This window comes from Eurosta solidaginis, chromosome 1 (assembly GCF_040869045.1).
Source record: "Eurosta solidaginis isolate ZX-2024a chromosome 1, ASM4086904v1, whole genome shotgun sequence".
Lineage (NCBI taxonomy): Eukaryota > Metazoa > Arthropoda > Insecta > Diptera > Tephritidae > Eurosta > Eurosta solidaginis.
The window spans coordinates 47033307-47057962 of NC_090319.1; the positions used below are offsets into that span (position 1 = coordinate 47033307).

The following is a 24656-nucleotide window of genomic DNA, read 5'->3' on the forward strand; positions in this document are numbered from 1 at the left end:
AACTAGCCAAAACGGGCATCTCGATCGAAGCTTGCTCTGTAGGCGTCCCAATTTGTTTGAGCGAGATTAAGAGAAAGCGAGAGGTGTACATGATGGACCGACCGGGAAAGGCGTGGGCCCAAGCGCGGGGCTGCAAAGCGTCGAAAATCACTTTTAGGTCTTACAACCTTAGACTAACAAAGTTACTTCTATCATTAAAAAGAGAGGACTGTAGACTCACGTCTGGTATTCTAACCGGATACTGCCTTCTGGCTTCACATGCCTTTAAATTAGGTCTGGTCGGTGATAGCAGGTGTGGAAAGTGTGTTGGAGCAAGAGACGATCGAGCACGTATTGTGCTCCTGAACTGCGCTTGCCAGGCTAAGAATCCAGCTTTAAGCAGTGATGCAGCTGTCAGATGTACAATCAGAAAGTGGCATAGGTTGTGGAAACATTCTAATTTTTCAATTTGATTGGTTAAAGAAACTTCTGGCAATACTACGGACTCCTTGAGTCTATGTGAGATCCTCATGGACCAGCCAGTTCATCCTTTCCTAAGGGGACGTTTAAACTACTTCGCTGGGACAGATTAGTAGAACAGTTAGAGGTACCCAGTTCTCCCATTATATCGCTCAAGCTGAGTTATTTTACGGACGCCAAGGTGTTATGGTTGGGGTAAATTAATGTTTGAAGATGGAAGTGTTTCGGGGTTACCCGCAGGGATTCATTCGTGTGTCCATATATTGAGACCATGATGATACACATTGACTAACGTCAAGTATCTGGGACTGACCATTGAAGAGAGGATAAGTTTCATTCAACACTGGGACTGTATTAGGGAGACAAATTTGTGTATTTCAGGGCAGTTGAGTCGCATTATGAGGAACGACTGGGTTTGAGTTGCTGTTGTTGTAGCAGTGCTTCGCCCCATGCAATAAGTGCGACCGATCACAAAATGTCATCAATATCCTCTAACGGGAGTCCAAGGAAACTTGCTGTTGCAACAGGGGTGGACCATAATGAGAGGGGTGTTAGAGGAATTGGTTCCACAATATAGTTGCAGAGATGTTTGGTGTCATGTGGGGACATGTTACAAGCAGGACATATGTTTTGTATGTTGGGGTTGATTCTATATAGGTACAGTATCCAGATCAAAGTTAAGCTAGAGTGACGCGCGTTTTCCTAGGGAGAGTGCGTTTCTCCTCTGCAAGTTTTGGGTATTGTTCTTCGAGTACAGGATCCACCGGGCAATTCCTGTCATAGGGGTCCAACGCCTGTTTGTGGAGTTCACTGAGGACCTGCTTGTGTTTTTTGGCTTCATACGGCAGTGTTCTCAGGTGCCGTATTTCCTCATAATGCTTACGGACATGAGTCCTTAAGCCCTGGGCGGAGTTGGCTCATCAATCAGATGTCTGTTGAGTTGTGTTGCTGTTCGTTCAGTATATTGTGGCCTCTTTGAACCTTGCGCTACATATGGGGCCACTATATGATATCGAACTGTTACGAATTTTTATGGTCTCAGACGTATTCTTAGTTTACAAAAATGTTTTTTGTTGGCATGTTTTCCGGTATTTCGCACTGTATCGCCATATGCGATGCAATTATTAATGGGCCAACTACCTCATGCTCTGATGTAGATACAGCGTGCTATCTTCGTTCGGTTAAGAAAGGCTTTGAGTGTGTGTAGTGGTATGTCCAAAGTACTCGGACATAAGGGATATAAGCAGGTGGGAAATATTTATTGGGGTTAATGGACTCGATGTAAATTAAACCTTGGTCGTGTTCAGATGGAGCAGACAATAGATATTTACTGGGAGCCAGAGCGTAAAGAATACTCGGAGGTTTCCTACCCCATCTCATTTGTCTTTTTCTTTTTTATTTAATTTTCTAGACCACCGGTCTAGAGTAGGTGGATACTCAACTGGTAGTAGCTCCAGATACAAAAGTCAAACAAAAGACTTTAAAGTTGGTATCACGGAGAGCAAGAACCAAAATGTTGAAATGAACGGAGAGTACTGCACCCGGCCTAAATATATTCCTTTTATGCATCTACAGAAGTGCAAAAGTTTTTTATGGTTAGCCTCACTGAGAGAGTGTTGATGGATGGTATTGAAGATAGTTCGAAAATGTGTCGTTCGCAACTTGGTAACAAATGCGGTAATTCGCAAATTGATGTAGATTTTTCCAAACTCTTTCGAAACTGATAGAATGTTGTCTTTGATACATTAAAGAGAATTTGGTGAGAATGCAAAGGGCATGTGAGTTAAACATGTTTGGCGGTGCACAGGTCGGAATATGAGACAATATCTTTAAATCGAAACATTTTCCAGACCCCATTGACAGTAAAATAAACGGGAAGGAAATGCCAATAGGCAGCTAAACCGCAAGAGTTTGCTTCTAGCCTTAGATGATTTTGCAAACATAAACCGTGAATGGTTACCTGGTCGCAGAGACATCAAAGAGAACGAGAAGGCAGCCGAACTTTTAAGGGCAAGACAAGAAACATACATGCCATATTCAAGGAGTTAGCGGTTTCAAACTGTTACTCTCTGAACACCTACAAGATAATCAGGCAAACGAGAGACAACCTTTTAAATAGGTCAGGAAAAAATCTCTAAGATATCTTTCATAATCGATGCACACTGAACTCTCGGCCTATATGCTGAGAGAATGAGGGTCCATTACAACAGCATCATCATGAGCTGACTGATCGAAAATTAAAAAAAGTAGAATTGCATTGCAGGAAAATTAGGATGGCCCTTATTAATAAACCAAACAATTTTTAGCCTCACCGTTTCAAACTGCTTTACCAAAATCAACTATATAACCTAGAAATTTGGTACCGATTGGACGTCATTGTAAGCTCCCACACAGAGGTCAACTGCATAACATAGTGTGGCGAATATTAGCATCACTATGCTGTTAGTAAATAATCACAACAAAAAAACAGCAAACAGCCACTCTTATGTAGATGTACACATTAAGGCAAACAAGACTTACGTATATAGAAGGCGATGAAGAATATCTCACATACACATAAGTAGCCATCAGTTAATAGACGAAGTAGTTACTCACACATACACACGCATATGGCTAGATGAAAAGCATTAACTACAAATATACATGTATATAGCTGGGGACCGAGCATGAGGTGCAGCTATTCTAGAACACATGATCTTGAAATGACTAGACTTTAGGAGAATTGGCGAACGAGAAAAAGTATATAAGTAGCGAGTATAAAAGCAGCGAAAGCTGAGGAATAAGTAACAGCTTTGATTTGAACACGCTATTAGTTGTGAAGTACGTGATAGTGAAGTATAATTGTACTACTCCCAAAGTAGTGTAAATAAAGACCATTTGCATATACTGAATATTGGAGTTATTGGTTCGACAGTTCAGCGATCCGAACGTTAGCAGCAGGTGCACAATAACCAGGATTTCCCTAAATTTGTTACAGTATACATTTTGGTACCGAATGAAGATCGTCAAGGGCTCCCGCACAGAGTTCAAATATAAGATTTCTCCAAGGCTATTAACTTTGACTACTGTGCGGCAATCGTTTATCGTTTTCAATTTATGCTGACTTTAAATGACCGTCCTAATTTACATACATATATCATGGAAGAACAAGAATTGCTCTAAGTGGCGCATGGAATAAAACAGATACAAAAATGAGGGCCACAGATATGGTATACACAAACGTTTTAGTTTATTGATTTCATTCAAATTTACTTACGCAAATTTGAGCATAGACCTAACTAAGCCAGTATAATGACCAAAGTGAATGAAAGTGTAACAAAAAGTTCTCAAAATGAACAACATTGTTTGCAGTAACATACATTGAAGCAACCATTCAACTTAGGCATTACCTAAAGCAATATCAAGCACTGAAACTTTTGCCTTGACCGATTGCGCCAGACTGGGCACTTCAGGGCAGTTACGGTAACATGGAAGAACAAACATAAAAGCTACAAAATAATATTTAATAGTTGCAATAAAAGTAAAGCAACAACAAATGCGTATATAAAAGCAACGAAATCAACTGTGTGTTGTTGTTCATGCTGAACTTAACACGAGGCAGTAACAGCAAATACAAACACACATACAGTACAGCCGGAGAGTATTAGATCAAGATGAAAAAAGTTGTTTTTCTCAGTTTATCGTATCATTTATTAAAATATTAATCACATATTCGCAGTAGTTTTGTTCATTCAATATAATTCTCTTTGAACCGAAGACATTTTTAAAGAATTTTACTGAAAGTTCCATCAAAATTTATAAGAAAACAGCGAGTATGTTACTTTAAGCGATTTTCTTGAAAATAGCCACCGTGTGCTTTGATGACTGCAGCGCACAATTTCGGCATTCTTTTGATGAATCTTTGAAGTGTTTGTTGTGGAATATTATACCACGCTTCGTTCAAATATTCCCAGAGGTCAGAAAGGCTTGTTGGCTTTAGATCTCTCACATGTCGATCCAATTCTTCGCACAGTAGCTCGATGGGATTTAAATGGGGGGATTTTGGTGGCCTCTCCATTGTATCAAGGTCACCTGCGTCTTTTTTTTCGTTCTAAATAAGCAGTAAAATATTTTTATGTATGTTTCGGATCGTTATCTTGTTCGTAAATAAATCCACGACCAATCAAATTATGTCAGATGTTATTGCATGACGTTGGAGTATACTGTGATTCTGCTCTTTTTTCATAATTCTTTAAAATTTTTTAATTGATCAACGCTAGCGTAGCTGAAACAGCTCCAAACCATCACTGACCAAACCATCATTGACGTCTCTGCGAGCATATTGCCGCCTATGGCTACCGAAAAGTTCGAATTTTGATTTTGACCATAAAATTTCAGCACGAATTTATGATGCAAATATCCTTCGATTGGCTTTACTTAGTGCATATATTTTGTTGTCGATTCTTTGATCTGTCTTTCTTGATCGACCAGATCGTTTTCTGTTACTATTTTGTCCAATTTCCCGATATCTTCTAATGGCCGTATGATCTGAACGCAGAGATATTTTCAAAAGTTTGGCTATTTCTCGACAGCTTATCACTGTTTTTTGCAAAATAATGATTTGGGCTCGTATTTCGACGGATATTTCCTTACGCTTGTGGATTTTCAATCTGGCAAAATACAATTATGAGGCTATTTCAACGTCAACATCTTTTTTTATCTTGTTCTAATACTTTCCGACTGTACTGTACATGTGTACATACAACATAATGACGCTATCGACAGTAAACATTCAAGCAACCAACCAACCACCAACGTTGTTGCATAATGACATGTAGCAAAAGTAAATTTTCTAGCAGCACTGCGGCATGTTAAACCAATTCGCAGTCGCACCTCCCGCTTCAAAAAGTGCACTTCCAAACTACATTCATAGCATACTTACAGGCGCACTAAAGCGTTCACGACTACTTTGCATAAGCTGTAGTCGATTTTGTCTTTTATACTTTTTTACTTTGAAAATGGCTTTACTTTAGTTTTTATATTTTCTTTCACTTTTTTCTTTTGCATTTTTATGTTGCAACACTAATCCATTAGGCGGCAACAGCAACACCTGTTCTGCCTGTGGGCAGCAAGACGGGAACATAACGTTGTTTATTATCGGCAAACAGCAAGAAGAGCAAAGCGAACAACAAAAATGATAATGTCACTTGCGATAAAGAGGTTTTAACATACAGATTTAACATTACACAGTGTCCCATTATGTTTATATTTATTTTTTTGGCGGCAGATTGCGCAGCGCTGCGGCTGATAGCTGGCTGAACGAAATAGCAGCAGTACTGTAAGATAATGTTGCAATAACGCAAAGTTGCGGCAAAAATGCAAAGTGTCAAAGTCATTAAAAATATGTGCCATCTGACATTTGCGGTATTCTCGTTTCGTCGCATTCTCTCATTCCAACGATTCCGCATTTGTGTGCCTATTATGTTTGCTTTTATTTAAATTCCACTACTTTGATGTTTGTATAGCGTGACAAGTGAAACGCCTCTAAGTATGCTACAAAAAAAAATGTGGGACAAGTATTTTGCGTATGTGTTTCGAAAGGGCGGCAAATATAAAAATAAGTTTCAGCTGCAGATGAAAAGGTTATATGTAACGTTGTATTTGGATTTATGTGTACATTTTTGAAAAATATTGACTTATGTAAAAGTTATGCAGGTACAACTAATTTTAATCATTCAGCCAAAATATATCCACTTGCTTAGGTGCATTTGCAATAGAGATTTGTTTGTGTCAAAAATTTTCACTTCAGATTGAATATGCAGTTGAGAAGTACGCCTCTTTCTTAAGTAACAAGAATCATTCTACATAAGTCTTTAATTATAATATACTGGCTATAACCCGTCGTGTTTCTGACGCAGAAAATATAATTCAAAAATGGCATTTATTAAGGCCCAAACACATAATAATTTTGACGTTTACGTTGCATCAACAACTGACATTGAACATGCACGTCTTTGTTGCTAATTTCTCAACGGGAACGCCAAAACAAGAGCAAAAGGGTTTAAAAGCCCCCAGCGTGTTAGGCGGTTAGAATACACCCGCGGTAGGTATTCATGTCGTAAGAGGCGACTAAAATACCAAATATATTCAAGGGGTTGTGTAGCGCAACCTTAGGGGGTGGGAGGGCGTTATGGCCTAGAAGGTCGCATGTGGTCATACCAAATCATTCCCGAGATGTTCTGGCTTGGTACCGGAACGTACCGGATCTGCATCCGGAATAGGACAATCAACATCGATGCCACTCCCCGAGGCCTTCGGAGAGTGGCCTTATCGCTACAACAACAACAACAACAATTAAAAAACTTACATTTTTCCATGCGCTGTCAAATTTTTATTCCCATCTCCTAAATTGTATTTTTATTATTATTTTTGTTTGAAAAAGTTTGTTATTTTTAAAATTCAATTAAATGAGAAAAAATCAAAATTTGGGTGTTCTTGCGTTCATTGTGGCAGGCAACCTTACACCGTGCGTTGTTTCAAAGTGACATGAGCGCTAAAACATCAAAAAATTCGACCTTTAAAAAAGCTATTTTTTTTTTTTGGTTATAGCATAACGTGAATGCTTCCTTTCTTCACTTTTACTCTTCTTCCTTTCCCACTGCTTTTTATCCAGAACGAAAATCGACACTGATGATGGCACAACACCGACACCGGTTTGTCTCAAAACCAAATTTGACAAGGGATGACGGAAAATCGTTCCAATATACATCTTCTTTTAAAGTTTACCAAATTTCTTTTCTTAACTTTCATGAAAATCATCAAATTTTATGTTAAGTTTGGCCGGAATCTTAAAATTGTACGAAGTAGAGATTGACCCACCAATATGCTGATAAGGATGACGAGCTGAGTTGATTGAGCAATGTTCGTCTCTCTGTCGGTCTGTCTGTTTGATTGTTTTTCTGTCCGTCTGTGTGTTTGTCCGTCTGGTTGAATGCAAATATGTCCCTCAAGTTTTGATATCTCTTTAAGAAACTCGGTAATCGTGTATCCGACTAATCATTTGTGGAAACCGACGGCATCGGACCACTATATCATATATTTTATCTGCAAGCGATTTTCGGATAAGAGGGTTTACGTCATTTCTGCCTCATTTTATCAGTTACAAAGTATACATTTTTGTCTGAAAAAATGTTAATATCCGTCATAGCGAGGGTCGCCCCTTGGCAGTATTAGACAAGCACCTCGAGTGTATTTCTGCAATGAAACGCTTCTCAGTGAGAACTCATCTGCTTGACATACGCCGTTTGGATTCGATTTAAAACAAGTAGGTCCATTCCCGCTAGTTTGTAGGAAACATTTAAAGGAGAACGACGCAAATTAGAAGAGAAGCTCGGCCAAAAATCTCTTCTCGGATGCTATCGCGTCTTACAATTATTTTTTATTTATTTTAAATGATGCGCTTCCACGCTAATTTTCCATATTTTAAAATGTGTCTCATTCCCGTCATAAAGTCCACCAACGTTACAAGTTTTATTAACACGTCGTTCGATGGCTTTATATTATTCAGTTTTTCATATTTCCAAATTTTCAATATTGAAAATTCGGTAGTGATTATCGTTTGATTTCGCTCTTTTTGGGTGGAGATAAGTCAGTGTGCCCACCATACCATTGCGATTAAACCTTGTAAATCTATTCAAATCATTTCTCCTGGTAGTGAGACTTGCGATCCCGCACACCTGCCATAGTTAATCTACTGACAAACATACTCGACCAACGCTTCATAGGACTCAGGGGGCTGCTAGGCGCAAAAAAATGCTTTATAGCTTCAGACCTTCTGTAACCCAACCGTAACCCATCCGACGATAATGCTGTTACAAATATAAATGTGTTATGAAACATATTTAGATCCCAAGTTTCCCATGGTGGTAGAGGATAGGTATTAGATCGGTATTGCCTCGTTAGTTCAGTGTTCCCGGGATAGTCGAAAATGAACCTTAATTGTGTTTTTTACCGGAACATACCGTTCCTATATCCGACAAAATACCATCAACAAAGATAACGCTCCATTCATTGTTTCATTTTAACAACAACAGCTACAAACAAAGCTTGTTCTTGTTGTTGCATACATTATTTCAAATTTTCTTCCGCTTTGTATATTTATCCTTTCAAAGACATCGTTTTTTGTATAACTGCTTGTATGAAAGCTACGAATCTATTTCTTTATGATATATATTGCAACGATTTTCCGTCATCCCTCTTCAAATTTAGTTTCGACACAACCCGGTTTCAGCGTTGCGCCATTATAAGTGTGATTTTCGTTCTGATCTGTTGCTGTTGTTTGTCTTGTATTTATAGTTCGTAGGTACATGACCAGGTTTTGTCAAAATTTATGCTTGTGTATATTTAGTTATGTGTATGTGCTGTGTGTTCATTCATAAACGAGGGCGGCTTTTACTGATCGATTTGCGTGGCTGAATGAGATAGGTTAAAGTCAGTACTTCTAGTCGTTTGACCTTCCTTGTGGGTTTGTGGGTTTGTTGCTTTGGTGCGTTAATTGTTTTGTGTTTATTTTTTGTTGTGTGTTTTTCTGTTGTACATGTGTGATTACTTTGTTTCTTGAAACAAATTTTAAAATCTCAAATATTGTGTCAGAAATTGTGTTTACCTGTTCGTTTATTATTCTACCGTCGAATGTTTTCTGTTTGTATATTTCCATGTTTTCATGTTTTCGAGTACGTTGAGACGGCGGCCTTTTGCTTGTATGTGAAGCACCCTAACTGTTTTATTGATGTTTGCTGGGGAACATTAATTTTCGACCATGTGATTCACTATTTTCGTTATTTGGTATGTTCTTAATAAAAATTTCATTTCGCGAGTATGAGCATGGTTAAATAATTCAACAAATTCAAGAAAATACAAAATGACTTTGATATCATTTAATTAAATTCTTTCTGAACACTTTTGAACACTTTAAATACTCATTTTAAAATATATTCATTTAATGAGCAGCAAAAGTTAACTTTTACCTGAATAACAAAACTAAATGATTCTGCTTCTATTTTATGAGCCATTTTCTTTACTGGGTTTAATGCGCTAGCAGTCCACCACTTTTCACACTCATACAAATATATGAATCCACGACCAATGCTTGATTTTATTTGTATAGCGAATTTCTTTGTTGTTGTGCTGTTGTTTATGGTGTTGTTGCTTTTCGTCACCATCATTGCCGTCATCAACGCTAGCCCTCCATCATTGCCAAACTGGCGCCTGCTTAGAGCAAAAGCATCGGATATTTTCACATTTCCCACTGGTTTTTTTGTTGTTTTTTTTTTCATTCAAGTCGACTTATATTTTTATGAGTAGAAGGTCCCCACTGACTGCGCGTCGAGGCCAAGCTGTGTACTACTACAATAGGACATTTGCACTTTACACGGCAACGCAACACAAGTTAAATACCTCTCAGCAGACTATTTCATCCCTCCGCATTTGCTTACTAAAAACACGCAACCTTACTTACATTTCATTCATGCAACGTAGTAGATCTATAAGAGCTGTACGCTCGAAATTTACACAGGGATCGAAATTGTTAATCTTAGTATATAAAAATCACGTGTCACAATCTTTGGCCGCGATGGACTCCTAAACTACTGAACCGATTTTGAATTTGTTTTGCACCCCGTGTGTAGTATGATCTAACTTGAAATATAGGATAGGCTATATCTCAGTTTATAGTCGCAATATTATTTTATTGCAAATTTTGTTATTTGTTTATACGTATAATAAAATTATTCATTTTAATATTATAGTGAAGTGTGAAAAATAAAAATCTATATATAAAAAGAAAGACTAAAATTTGTGTTAGTTGGGCGCCGGTGATTGAAGAAATTCGTCTTTCGATTTTGTTCAAACTTTCACACAAGTAAACCCTACGTGGTAGTTACTACATAGGTTTGGTTGCGATCGACATACAGGGTCTCGAGATATAGGCCGAAACGTGGACCCGAGTACCCATAGAATGTGTTTATAGAATATGGATAACAAATGAAAGCTGTTGATGAGTGCTTTAGTAGAGGGTAATTTTCATACCCCTGGGTGACTAGGGTCTGCATATATAGGCCGAAAGGTGGGCAGTGAATGCCTAGATAGTGTTTATATAATATGGATATCAAATGAAAGCTATTGATGAGTGATTTAGTACAGAGTAATATAATATCCAGAGACGGAATGTGACTGGGATTAAGACTAGGACTGGGACTGACACTCGGAGTGGGACTGGGACTGGGACTGTAATAAAATACATACCACCCTCCGGGACAGGCAATAAGGGATGCAGAAAAATGAGAAAAAATTGAGAGAAGCGAAAAGAGAGAAAGAAAAGGAGATTGAGAAAGAGATAGAATGAGACGAAGATGGAGATAGATGAAGCGAAAAAGACGGAGGGTGGAGTGAATAAAAAGATTAGGGAAAAGTGCAGAGGGATAGGGCAGAGTTAAACGGAAAAAGTTTATTAAAATGTATGCAGATATGCCAAATTTAGGGCAGAACAACGTCTGCCTGGTCTTCTAGTAATTTATGAAATATCTTTTCCACAAAAATGGTTAAGTTTATACTCAACAAGTAAGGGAGGTTAAGTTCGGGTGTAACCGAACGTTACATACTCAGTTGAGAGCTATGGTGACAACATAAGGGAAAATAACCATGTAGGAAAATGAACCGAGAGAAACCCTGGAATTTGTATCAAATGAAAGGCATTAAAGAGTATTTTATGAGGGAGTGGGCCATAGTTCTATAGGTGTACGCCATTTAGGGATATAGCCATAAAGGTGGATCAGGGTTGACTCTAGAATGCGTTTGTACGATATGGGTATCAAATTAAAGGTATTAATGAGAGTTTTAAAAGGGAGTGGTGTGAAGGCGTTTTCCAGATATCGCCATAAAAGTGGACCAGGGGTGACTCTAGAATGCGTTTGTACAATATGGGTATCAAAAGAAAGGTGTTAATTAGTATTTTAAAAGGGAGTGATCCTTAGTTCCATAGGTGGACGCTGTTTCGAGATATCGCCATAAAGGTGGACCAGGGGTGACCCTAGAATTTGTGTGTACGATATGGGTATCAAATTAAAGGTATTAACGAGGGTTTTAAAAGGGAGTGGTGGTAGTTCCATAGGTGGACGCCGTTTCGAGATGTCGCCATAAAGGTGGACCAGGGGTGACCCGAGAATTTGTTTGCACGATATGGGTATCAAATTAAAGGTATTAATGAGGGTTTTAAAAGGGAGTGGTGGTAGTTGTATGGGTGGTCGCCTTTTCGAGATATCGCCATAAAGGTGGACCAGGGGTGACCCTAGAATTTGTTTGTACAATATGGGTATCAAAAGAAAAGTGTTAATGATTATTTTAAAAGGGAGTAATCATTAGTTCCATAGGTGGACGCCGTTTCGAGATATCGCCATAAAGGTGGACCAGGGGTGACCCTAGAATTTGTTTTGTACAATATGGGCATCAAACGAAAGGTGTTAATGAGTATTTTAAAAGGGAGTGGGCCTTAGTTCTATAGGTGGACGCCTTTTCGAGGTATCGCAATAAAGGTGGACCAGGGGTGACCCGAGAATTTGTTTGCACGATATGGGTATCAAATTAAAGGTATTAATGAGCGGTTTTAAAAGGGAGTGGTGGTAGTTGTATAGGTGGTCGCCTTTTCGAGATATCGCCATAAAGGTGGACCAGGGGTGACCCTAGAATTTGTTTGTACAATATGGGTATCAAAAGAAAAGTGTTAATGATTATTTTAAAAGGGAGTAATCATTAGTTCCATAGGTGGACGCCGTTTCGAGATATCGCCATAAAGGTGGACCAGGGGTGACCCTAGAATTTGTTTTGTACAATATGGGCATCAAACGAAAGGTGTTAATGAGTATTTTAAAAGGGAGTGGGGCTTAGTTCTATAGGTGGACGCATTTTCGAGATATCGCCATAAAGGTGGACCAGGGGTGACTCTAGAATGAGTTTGTACGATATGGGTATCAAATTAAAGGTATTAATGAGAGTTTTAAAAGGGAGTGGTGTGAAGGCGTTTTCCAGATATCGCCCAAAATGTGGACCAGGGTGACCCAGAACATCATCTGTTGGATACCGCTAATTTATTTATATATGTAATACCTGCCAAGATTTTAAGGGTTTTTTATTTCGCACTGCAGAACTTTTTCATTTTTTTCTACTTAATATGGTAGGTGTCACAACCATTTTATAAAGTTTTTTCTAAAGTTATATTTCGCTTCAATAAAACAATCGAATTACCTTACCATGTTTCATTCCTTTTTTCGTATTTGGTATAGAATTATGGAATTTTTTCATTTTTCGTAATTTTCGATATCGAAAATTGGGCATGGTCATGGTCGGATTTCGTTCATTTTTCATACCAAGATAAAGTGAGTTCAAGTAAGCACGTGAACTAAGCTCATTAAATATATGTCGATTTTTGCTTAATTTATCGTGTTAAAGGCCATGCGGAAGGACAGACGGACGACTGTGTATAAAAAATGGGCGTGGCATCAACCGATTTCGCCCATTTTCACAGAAAACAGTTAACGTCATAAAATCTATGCCCCTACTAAAGTTCAAAAGGATTGGTTAATTTTTGTTCGACTTATGGCGTTAAAAGTATCCTAGACAAATTAAATGAAAAAGGGCGGAGCCACGCCCATTTTGAAATTTTCTGTTATTTTTGTATTTTGTTGCACCATATCATTACTGGAGTTGAATGTTGACATAATTTACTTATATACTGTAAAGATATTAAATTTTTTGTTAAAATTTTACTTAAAAAAAAATTTTTTTTTAAAAGTGGGCGTGGTCCTTCCCCAATTTTGCTAATTTTTATTAAGCGTACATATGGTAATGGGAGTAATGTTTCTGCCAAATTTGATCATGATATCTTCAACGACTGCCAAATTACAGCTTGCAAAACTTTTAAATTACCTTCTTTTAAAAGTGGGCGGTGCCACGGCCATTGTCCAAAATTTTACTAATTTTCTATTCTGCGTCATAAGTTCAACTCACCTACCAAGTTTCGTCGCTTTAGCTGTCTTTTGTAATGAATTATCGCACTTTTTCCGTTTTTCGAAATTTTCGATATCGAAAAAGTGGGCGTGGTTATAGTCCGATATCGTTCATTTCAAATAGCGATCTGAGATGAGTGCCCAGGAATCTACATACCAAATTTCATCAAGATACCTCAAAATTTACTCAAGTTATCGTGTTAACGGACAGAAGGACGGACGGACTGACGGACGGATGGACGGACGGACGGACGTACGGGCACGGCTCAATCAAATTTTTTTTCGATCCTGATTATTTTAATATATGGAAGTCTATATCTATCTAGATTCCTTTATATATGTACAACCAACCGTTATCCAATCAAACTTAATATACTCTGTGAGCTCTGCTCAACTGAGTATAAAAATCGGAGCTAGGTTAGGGAATTGCTCAAATTTCCGCGCATGTCCTCACAGTCTAACCTAACCTTCACTCCGCGAAATGTTTGTCCGTTGTGAATGCCCTCTGTGTGTTTTGGCGGCACATTTTTCGAATCAGATAACTTCTTAGTGGTCCTCAAAAACCAATTTACTTTCTGTGATAAACCTAGAAAGGAGTGGAATTTATACTTACCCAACCTCTCTCAGACCTTCGAAATACCGTGCACCAAGAAATCTGAGTCGTCCTGTTTGTAGGCCTTAACATCGGCAGACAAATTGATGAAATGACTCCTCTTCCGCCTCATCGTGGCAGCTTTTGCAAAGGTAGCTCCTTAGTATACGCCACTGTAGAAACATTAGTGCATTAGCGAAATGCTGATTTATATATATTGATAAGAAAGGTAGTTGCCTGTCCATCCAAACATGGTCATAGGACCGTCGAGATCTCTCCTCGCTTTTCCTTAGGAAACCCATTTGTGGTCGTACGAGGCTGCCCGTATCGCTTAATCATAGTTTGGAACCTTTGCTGGCCATGATATTTGCAAATTCATTCCCCTCAATATCGCTGTGTCCTAGAATCCAGTAAAGGGAGAACTTTAGATGCCATTTGGATGCCAACGAGGCTAGCCACCTACGCACGATATACGACTTTAACATGTTGAAGTCAAGTGCCTTTAAGGCGGCCTGACTCTAAACAAAGATAGTAGCATTGATGTTTGGGACCATACCATCCTGGAACCATAGAGCGAGTACGATTGAATTACCTACAGATGATGTAAGTAGATTCCACCTTCCTTCAGTTCCCTTTTCCTCGATTGCGCCATCTGTGAAGACTGTTATGTCCCTACCACTATTTAGGCCTTCCTTCTGTTTCTTTTTAAAGGACGACTTATGTTCTGCATCTGGAAGTCAAAAACTTGGGTGGTTTGGTTGTTGACGGACGTAAGATTCGTTGTGAATACATTTAACCGTTCCTTTGTCATGCTATTTTTTTTAGTCAAGTGCTCCTATTCAGTTGATTTTAACAAAAAAAGTATTCGGAAAGTAGCTGTTTTAATTTAATTTTTGGTTTTTTGGTGTGAAAATGAAATGTATTAGAAAGAGTAAGCAACATTTCTCACAGTATAGGGCACCTTTAAGAATTTTCCCGCGCTTTCGATATATTCGACCGAAGAAGCAAACACAAGGAAAGAGATTGCAATGCAGGAAAAGGAGGTGAAAATCAATTGTTGTTGTAGCGATAAGGACATCCTCCGAAGGCCTTGGGAGTGTTAACGATGCTCGTGGTCCTTTGCCGCATGCAGATCCGGTACGTTCCGGTACCAAGCCAGACCATCTCGGGAACGATTTGTTATGACCACATGCGACCTTATGGGCCATCCCGTTCTCCCACCCCCTAGATCTATGAGGAGTTCGTGGTCGCAAGAGCGTCGGCTCTTAATGAAACAGGATTCGCCACTGGTATGTGATCTTGACAATTTGTTTGGATAACCAATATATTCCGCTGGCAACCTCTTGAAAGGGTTGCACTACACACCCCTTGAATCAATTTGGTATTTTAGTCACCTCTTACGACAGGCATACCTGGCGCGGGTATATTCAAAGCCCCCTAGCCCGTTCGGACAGTAAAAACTGTCCGTTCGTAAGTTCTTCGCAAAAGCAGAAGAAAAGGTTCAGACGGAATGAAGACGACGAATATCTGAAGCAATTTCCTGCTTTTAAGTAAAAAGGGGCATAGTTTTGGGGTCGAGTGTAAAACGAAATTATCAGTAAAGCTGCAAATTTGACCACTTTCTTGAGGATGACTAGCGTAACGAGCAGCGGAAATTGATCGTGGCGATCTTTTTGGATAGTTGTCTATGAAGTGGTCGCGATCAGAAGAAAGAGATTCGTGATCAAAACGGTGCAAAACAAGCGTAATGAACCACTTGTATCTCTAGACTGAGCGTGGTTTGATAATGAAGCTGAGCTAAAGGCCAGCAGCAATGCCGTGCCTTGAAGTGGCTAGAGTAGGTTATTCCTTACCTCTAAGCATAGCGCAAGAAAGCATGTTAGTTGATTAACATAACGTTGATCTCCAAAAAGCCACGATACCGAACGCTTGTGGGCTAAAGTCTGAGAATACTTAGTTATTTCTTCTGCGCCAGAGCCCTTTATATACGGACATATGTGGGGTTACAATGTGCCTGTTGTTATTTTTGTTATTGTTGTAGCGATAAGGACACTTTCCGAAGGCTTTGGGGAGTGTTATCGATGTTGATGGTTCGTTCCCGGATGCAGATCGGGTACGTTGCGGTAACAAGCAACATTAAGGTAGTAGCCCGACCATCTGGGGAACGATTTGGTATGACAACATGAAAACTTCTAGGCCATACCACCCTCCCAACCCCTATATTCATAAGGAATTTGGGGTCACCAGAGCCTCGGCTATCAAAGAAGTAGGGGTTCGTTAATTGGAGAAGCTATATATTGCGCTGGCAATCCCTTGAAAGGGTTGCGCTAAACAACTTGAATAAATTTTGTATTTTAGTCGCCTCCTACTGCAGGCATACTTGCCGCGGCTATATTCTCAGCCCCCCTTACCCGCTGGGGTGCCTCGTGTCTCTGTCTGCGGAGGCTAGGTTTACAACCTCTACTAATATTTTAAATGAAATAATTAAAATGTGTATTTCATATTTATTCCTCAAAAAACTTCTTTTAACTACCTTTAAGAAATATTTTTAGAGAAAGAGCTAGATTCCTTTACGTCCAGTTTTTATACAGATTATAAGTGGCGGAACTGTCCAAGATAAGGGTACTACATCTGTTCACACAAAGCGTTTCCGGTACTGACTTCCCTTATCGGAGGTCGTGCCTTCGATGTCCTATCAAGCGTTTCTACTGAAGTATAAAACATTATAAACAGTTTGAGAACTATGACCACTCATGTTTAGGCTATTGTCGCGCTAATGAAATGATTGCAAGGGTTTACCTATTTTCATTTGGTCTGTGTATTATCATTCGCTTGCTGATCGCTGCTACAGTGGAGGTGTATGTAGTGGTGACCATATGAATGTGAGGTAGGACTGAAACACCGGAATTAAAACGCATAGGAAAAAGTAAGATACCTCCTTTCTTAGACCAAGCATAACAAACTCTAAAAATGCGTCGCCTAAACAAGCTCTTTTCTTTTGAATCGTCCCTGCATTAAGTGCAGAAGATAAAATATAAATTAATATTTAATGCAGTAAAAACTGTAACAAAAGATTTATGATTCAAAACTAAATGTCTAACATTCTTGTCAAACTTTTAGATTTACTTATCAAGTATACATGGGTGTGAATAAATAAATTTTATAAACCATAAAATGTTTATCATGCATTATTTTTGATGTTGCGTGTAGAAAACTTTTGAAAGTAGTATGGACATTTTTTCAAGCTTGCAATCCGTTTTCAAGGGAGAGAGAGAGAAGGAGATAGATCTGTGTTTTTGTTCGCCGGACCAAAGAGGATAGATATATAACGTTTCTTATATATCTATCCTCTTTGGACGGACTATGTGATTTCGTTGTGAAGAACGTAAAGCTCATCATTAAATCTTCTTCTGTATTTGCGTACGCGTGGGGGTCCGAATATCTTTTATCTCGAAGACGCCTCACTTGACATTGTCTTGGTCCATACCTCTGCACCATTTTTCAGGACGTATACGATAAGTGACTTGTAGACCACAATTTTTGTTTGCAGAGAGGACTGCCTCAGTTCAAAGTAGCATTTGCTGGCAGGAGTGATTTATCGCTGAATTTTTATACTCAGCGTGCTTTGCACACAGAGCATATTAACTTTGATTGGTTGTACAGATATAAAGGAATCGAGATTCATATAGACTTTCATATATCAAAATCATCAGTGTCGAAAACAAATTTGATTGCGCCATGTCCGCCCGTCCGTCTGTCCGTTAACAGGATAACTTGAGTAAATATTGAGATATCTTCACCAATTGGTATACGAACATATCTGGACACAGAATAGATTGGTATTGAAATTGAGCGAAATCGGATGATAACCACGCCCAATTTTTATTTATATAACATTTGGAAAACACAAGAAACCTGATTATTTAGTAAATAAGACATCTATAATGATGAAATTTTACGTGTGGACTGATATTGAAACTCGTGATAAAAATCTAAAAAAAATTTTTAAATGGGCGTGGCACTGCCCACTTGTGATAAAATCAATTTTACAAATATTATTAATCATAAATCAAAAACCGTTAAACCTATTGTAACAGAATTCAGCAGAGAGGTTGCCTTTACTATAGCGAATGCTTTGAAGAAAAATTAATGAAATCGGTTAAGCACCACGCCCACTTTTATATAAAAGATTTTTAAAAGGGTCGTGGATGAATAAAATTAGTTGTATCTTTGCAAAAAAGAGCTTTATATCAATGTTATTTCATTTCCCAAGTGGATTTATAACAACAAATAGGAAAAACTTCAAATTTTAAAAAATCGGCATGGCACCGCCTTTCTATGACTAAGCAATTTTCTGTTTCGGGAGCCATAACTCAAAGAAAAATTTACGAATCGTAATAAAATTGGGTACACAGATTTTCCCTATAGCAAGGAATATTTCTAGAGAAAATGAAGGATATCGATTAAAGAACACGCCCACTTTTATATAAAAGATTTTTAAAAGGGTCGTAGACGAAAATAATAAGCTATACATTAGGGTAAAAGAGCTTTGTATCAATAGAATTTCACTTTCTAAATTGCATTATAACATTAAATTGGAAAACACTAAAATTTTTGAAAATGGGTGTGGCACCGCGCCTTTTATGACTAAGCAATTTTCTATGTTTCGGGAGTCATAACTCGAAGAAAAATTAACGGATCGTAATAAAATTGGGTACACAAATTTTCCCTATAGTAGAAAATATTTCTAGAAAAATGGACGGGATCGGTTAAAGACCACGGCAAATTAGATATAAAACAAGTTTAAAAGGGTCGAAAACTAGAATAATAAGCTATAGCTTTACTTGTTTATACTGGCGTTGTTGTAAGCCTTGTAACGTATGTGGCGGGTCCCAAGCCTAGCGCACAACCCGCTCAGGGAGGATGAGACATTACAATATAATATTCCAATAACTTGATCCAGGACAGACGCCAATTTCCAGCTGCATCATATGGTGATTTGAGGCGCACCACGCTCTTAAACCGGAGCTACATATCACCTGTTTTGCACAAGGAGAGGCACTTAAAAATTCCATAAAAAAGAGCAAAAAGTTGTGATTTAGGGAACTGCTAAATAACGTCGACATTGACTGATAACTGGAGAAGCTATCTCTGGAGGCCAAAATAAAAGGAAGTTCTGTGCACTGAATACGTTGGACATCAAGAATGCTTGTAACACTGCGAACTGGATGCAGATAATGGCAGCGCTTCGAAGCTTCCGCACACCAGCTTACACACGTAGAATAAGGGGTAGCTACTTTTTTTTTGACACGGATCAAGGAGCAAAAGAGTACAACATCACTGGTGGCGTCCCACGGGTATGTGTTATCGGTCCAATGCTTTGGAATGCAATGTATAACGGGGTGCTAAAGATTGATCTACCGGAAAATGTACAAGTTGTGAGATATGCTGATGATATTTCAGTAGTGGCCAAGAAACCGAACCTGATTCAAGAATTATTTAATGACGCCCTAGGGGGAATAACGGAATGGCTGACAAATACGGGACTGGAGTTGGCTAGCCAAAAGACAGAAGTAGTATTAGTAAGATCCAAACGGTCGGCGAACGAGTTAGTCTTAACTGTTGGGGATCATCAAATCACCTCAAAGGATTATGCAAAATACTTAGGAGTTCACGTTGACTCTAAGTTAACTTTCAAAAAGCACTTCAGAGCGGTGGGACAGAAAATTCCCAAAGTTAATGGATTACTTATGGGAATAATTCCTAACATTGGTGGCCCGAGCGAAGCTACCCGGCACCTATTGTCCACAGTAACCAGCTCGATAATACTATACGCAGTAGCAGTGTGGTACGGATCTAAACGGACCAATCAAAAAGATATATTAGCAGCATACCGACTGGCAGCTATAAGAATAGCAAGTGCTTATCCGACGGTGTCCGACGAAGCGCTCCTGGTTCTAACCCGGAAAATCCCAGTGGAATTACTGGCATGTGAAATGGCCGAACTGTATAACACTAATATCGAGCGACCATCTGAAGAAGCCAAGAAAAGAGCAAGGACACAAACAATAGCTAAGTGGCAAGAACGGTTGGAGACCTCGATTAAAGGGCGTTGGACTTTCACGTTAGTTTGGAACGTAGCTCAATTGAATGAGCGAAAGCACGGCGAAGTGGGCTACCATTTCACGCAGATACTGACCGGACCTGGTGGTTTCGAAGAGTATTTATGGAAGCGTACTGCGGGGTTAGAAAATGCAGAACACGTCATGTTCCACTGCCGAGGAAAGACTCACCTTGCATAGAGTTTTTGCGGAGGAACCTACCACGAGAAATTTAGTATCACAAATGTGCAACAGGAAGAAATGTTGGACTGCAGTGAGCAAAGTGGCATTTATAGTTATAATACGCCTGATGGATGCAGAGAGGGAGCGCAGAAAAATGCGCAGGCGAAGCAGTGGCAATTAAATCAACACTCAGAGCAAATAGCGGGAACCTGGAAGCAGAGACAACAGTAGGCTCTTAAAAAATGAGAAATATAGAATGCCACCCTGACGGGCACACGATTGTTGCAACGGCAGCAATTATGGTGCATTGGGCATTTTTCAGCCCTCCCGCAAAAAAAAAGATTCTTAAACCGGTTCTGACCCAAAGGGCTCTCTCAGTTGTCGCCTTCTAAACATCATGAGTTTTATCGTGTCTTTCCAGGCAAATAATTTCAAAACTTTTTCACATTTTGTAATAAATATCGTTATCGTTACGATCCCTGCTTCAGCAGTCTTTCTCATTTCCGTTTTTATGCAAACGTTTATTATGTGAGTGACTTCTACGCTATATACACTTCTTGCAATTTGTTGTTGTTGTGGCGCTTTATTGTTCCTGACTCTTTTGTAAGCCTTTGCAGTAGCAGGAAACACTCATTGTTTGCATGCGAACGTTTTTCCACATTAAACATTCGAGGTTGTTTCCTGTACTTTTGGTTTCGCTTGCTTGGTCCGTTCAACGTATGCGTTCTCGGCATTTCCTTCATTTTGTACTCATTTGCATTGGTGTTTTTTTCTCTTTTTTGTTGTAATTATTCCTTAATTAAAGTTGTGCATTTGATTAAAGGGTAAAATGGAATGTGAAATGAGGCGAAAACTGTATTGCATCCTACAATTATGGCCCTAAATTACATTTATGTGATTTTGAAGCGGCTTTTAGAGAAGCGTTTTTGGTACCATAATCGAAAGACGTATCATGCTCACTGGATTACTTAAAGGTTGAACATTCTAGCAATAAGCGAGTTTTGGCTCTCCTACCCTCCTCGACATTGGGGATGCCTTCAACAACAATTAAACGTGGGAGAGGTCTTACTTTATAGTTGCATGGAGCGATTCTAAGCTCCGGAGTAATATCGTCAACGCAACTTAAGAGGTTGGCTCAATTAGTAAAATGGCTACTTGAGGCATATCTGTGGCGGCGTGTTATTGCCTCTTTTCTGGATACTGGTTATTAATGAAATTTAAATATCTTTAGGGCAGAAGGAACAAGAATAGTCGTAAACTCTTGTGAATGATTAACGTGCTCATGGATGCGGCATTTTGTGATGAGCAGAGCAAAATGGTCAGGCAGCATACTACACCTGCAAAAGGGCCTTCGGAAGGAACTAGGGACCGTCACCGCATATCATGCATGACATGTGCAACACAGTCATCTAATTGATAATAACATATCTAGCTCTTGTCAGGTGGAAGACGCTAGACAAGAAGATCAACCAACATTTGGTTGGGAAAGTGCAAAGGCTAGTATGCCTGAGTATGCCAGACGCAGTGAGCAGCAACTCAGAAAGGGTTCAACGTACTTTTTCACTAGACGCCTCTTTAGTGGAGGGGGCGCGAAAGGGTTCTACCACTAAGAAAACTGAATATGTGGCAATCGACCGAATAGAGGCGTGCGACGATATTACGTGACTTGACAAGGAAACGATTAACAGAGTCACAGATGACTTAAGGTTGGACACCAACCATATCACAGCGGTTTATTACTTCCAGGCGCAGAACTTAAAATACTCCTCCAAAGGAGAATAACAGAAATGCCTAGAAAGTGGTAAAGGCATTACAATCAACACAGACGAAGAAGTAGAAAAGGGAACTAGAGCTAGAATGCAATCAAATTATCTTACCGAGTCCCTGGCTGTATTTTTCAGGTAAAAGTCTATGCTGCAGGGAGAGCAGCCATATTGTTTTTTTGGGACATTACGATCCTAGAGATCAATGTAACGATCTCTGTCGACACAACCTTTAAGGAATTAAAATAAATTCGAATATTGTATAAAGATTTCAAGATTCGCTGGCGTCCATAAGGCACATAAATGTTTCCCTAAGCTAGATCCCAGGGCACAGCGATTTCCAAGAGAATGAAATTGGGACTGAAATGGCCAGAAAATGTGCCGGAATGGACATAAGCGAGGCGGCAAGTTGCGTACGACTATCGCTGTGTTATCTTCTAATTGCAATTGAGGAAAACAAAATAATGACAACGGACTTCCTGTGGACAAACAGTGATGATTCCGAGATCTCATGGCACTTATGTTCATGTTTGTATAGGAAAGCAACTAGGTTCCTTGTGAACAAATCTGCACTGAGAACTTTTACAGTTGTCATCATAGCGCGTTGCGCTATCTCACCACTGCTCCGACAATGGCGCATATCAACATGCTCCCTCGGCAGCAACTGTTAGGATCAGAAGGAAGAAGAGTCGATTCATCACTTTCTCTGCAATAGTCATGAACTGCAAGCAAGACGACACATATTTCTGCGTTCGCGGTTTTTCGGCATTCTTGGGAAAGTGGATCTTCACTCTTACTAAGGTTCATCTAAGAAACCAAATGGTTAGTTTAGCACCACGAGGAAGGCATCTGGTTGTGCGAATGCGCCGCCACCTAGCACAATGGGCACAAATGTCTACGAGTGGAAGTTCGGGAAACTTTAACGTACGTCTATCCAACCTTACCTGATCTTAAAGCACATCCAGATTTCTCAACGCAGATTTCGCGAAGCATTTTCCTTAGAGGGTTAAGGTTCCTGGAGTAAAGTGAATATTTTTCTATAACAAAAGGCAAGAAACCAAATTTCAACTTTTCCAGGAGCTACACTCTTAAATGTTTAAGGCCTTGCATTCACCCGTAAGTAGATCAAATTAATAGCATTGCTCGTTATTATTTTATTTTTATTTATGTTCATTTAATAAAAAAATTGATTTGTGTGTGTATGAGCTATTGGCATCCAATGCACTCAACCGATATTGACAAAAATTTCGCAGTAGGTTGAACTGTTCACCCGGTATTTTCCGGCTCTAAACGAATTTGAAAAATTGATCGATGTCAGCCCCTTATTAGTATAGGGGGTGCACATTGTTTGGTATATCGATTCCATACATGAAGTCACTTTAGTGGGAGGGGTATAAGAAAAGGGAAGTGGAAATGAAAGTCGTAGTAGAAGTGAAACAAACACTTGAATTTGCTAAGTTTAGGTTATGATCTGAAAGGGGTATAAAATACAATATCTAATATATAAATGCTATATATAAAGTAATTCAGGTGCGAGACTTACAGACGTGGTAGTGGAACCGGGAAAGTAGATTCCATAAGTTGATGTACTGTATGAGTTTAATTATGTGAAAGAGGTAGAAGGCGTGGGTATTCAATATTTGGTTTTTAGAAGAGCCTACGATTTCTCGAACATGTTCGAGAAGAGATTTCTCGCGAGTCTCGCCTTCTCGCGAGATTCTCGAGTTACTCGTAAGGCTCGCGAGATTCTCGAATCTCGAATTACTCGTAAGGCTCGCGAGCTTCTCGACAATTCAACTTAACCGACTCATCAGAAAGTGAAAGTGGGAGTAGAAATGCGAGTGGGAGTGGTAACGAGAGTGGGAGTGAGAGTGAGTGTGGGAGTTAGAGTGCGAGTTGGAGTGAGAATGGGTTTGGGAGAGAGATGAGTAAGTAGAATAAGTAGGATGTAGATGGACAGGAATAAGAAGGAGAATTTGAGGAAAAGTAGTAAAACTGTATTTTACTCGATGATATAGAGAGTGGTTGAGGACAAGTCTGTCGGGTACCTAGTAAACATATATATAAGCTAAGTTATATATCTTACTAGAAGACCCGGCAGACGTTGTCCTGCCCTAAATTTTGCATACATTTTAATAAGCTTTTTCCATCTGACTCAGCCCTACCCCCTCTACACTTTTTCCTAATCCTTTTATTCGCTCCTCCCTCCGTCTTTTTCGCTTCATCTATCTCCATCTTCGTCTCATTCTATCTCTTTCTCAATGTCCTTCGCTCTTTTCTCTTCTCTCAATTTCTTCTCATCCTTCTGCATCCCTTATTGCCTGTCCCAGAGGGTGGTATGTATTTTATTCCAATCCCAGTCCCAGTCCCACTCCGAGTCTCAATCTCAGTCCTAGTCCTAATCCCAGTCCGGCTCTGGATAATATATTACTCTGTACTAAATCACTCATCAACAGCTTTCATTTGATATCCATATTGTATAAACACTGTCTAGGCATTCACTGGCCCACGTTTTGGCCTA

The 24656-nt window shown here is 39.2% G+C and overlaps 1 protein-coding gene across 1 annotated transcript in view; it reads left to right on the plus strand.

Annotated features, from left to right (window-relative positions):
* Positions 1-24656, plus strand: part of dpr4 (defective proboscis extension response 4) — a 222029-nt gene that overhangs the window by 43969 nt on the left and 153404 nt on the right. The gene's annotated exons all lie outside the window — the stretch shown is intronic.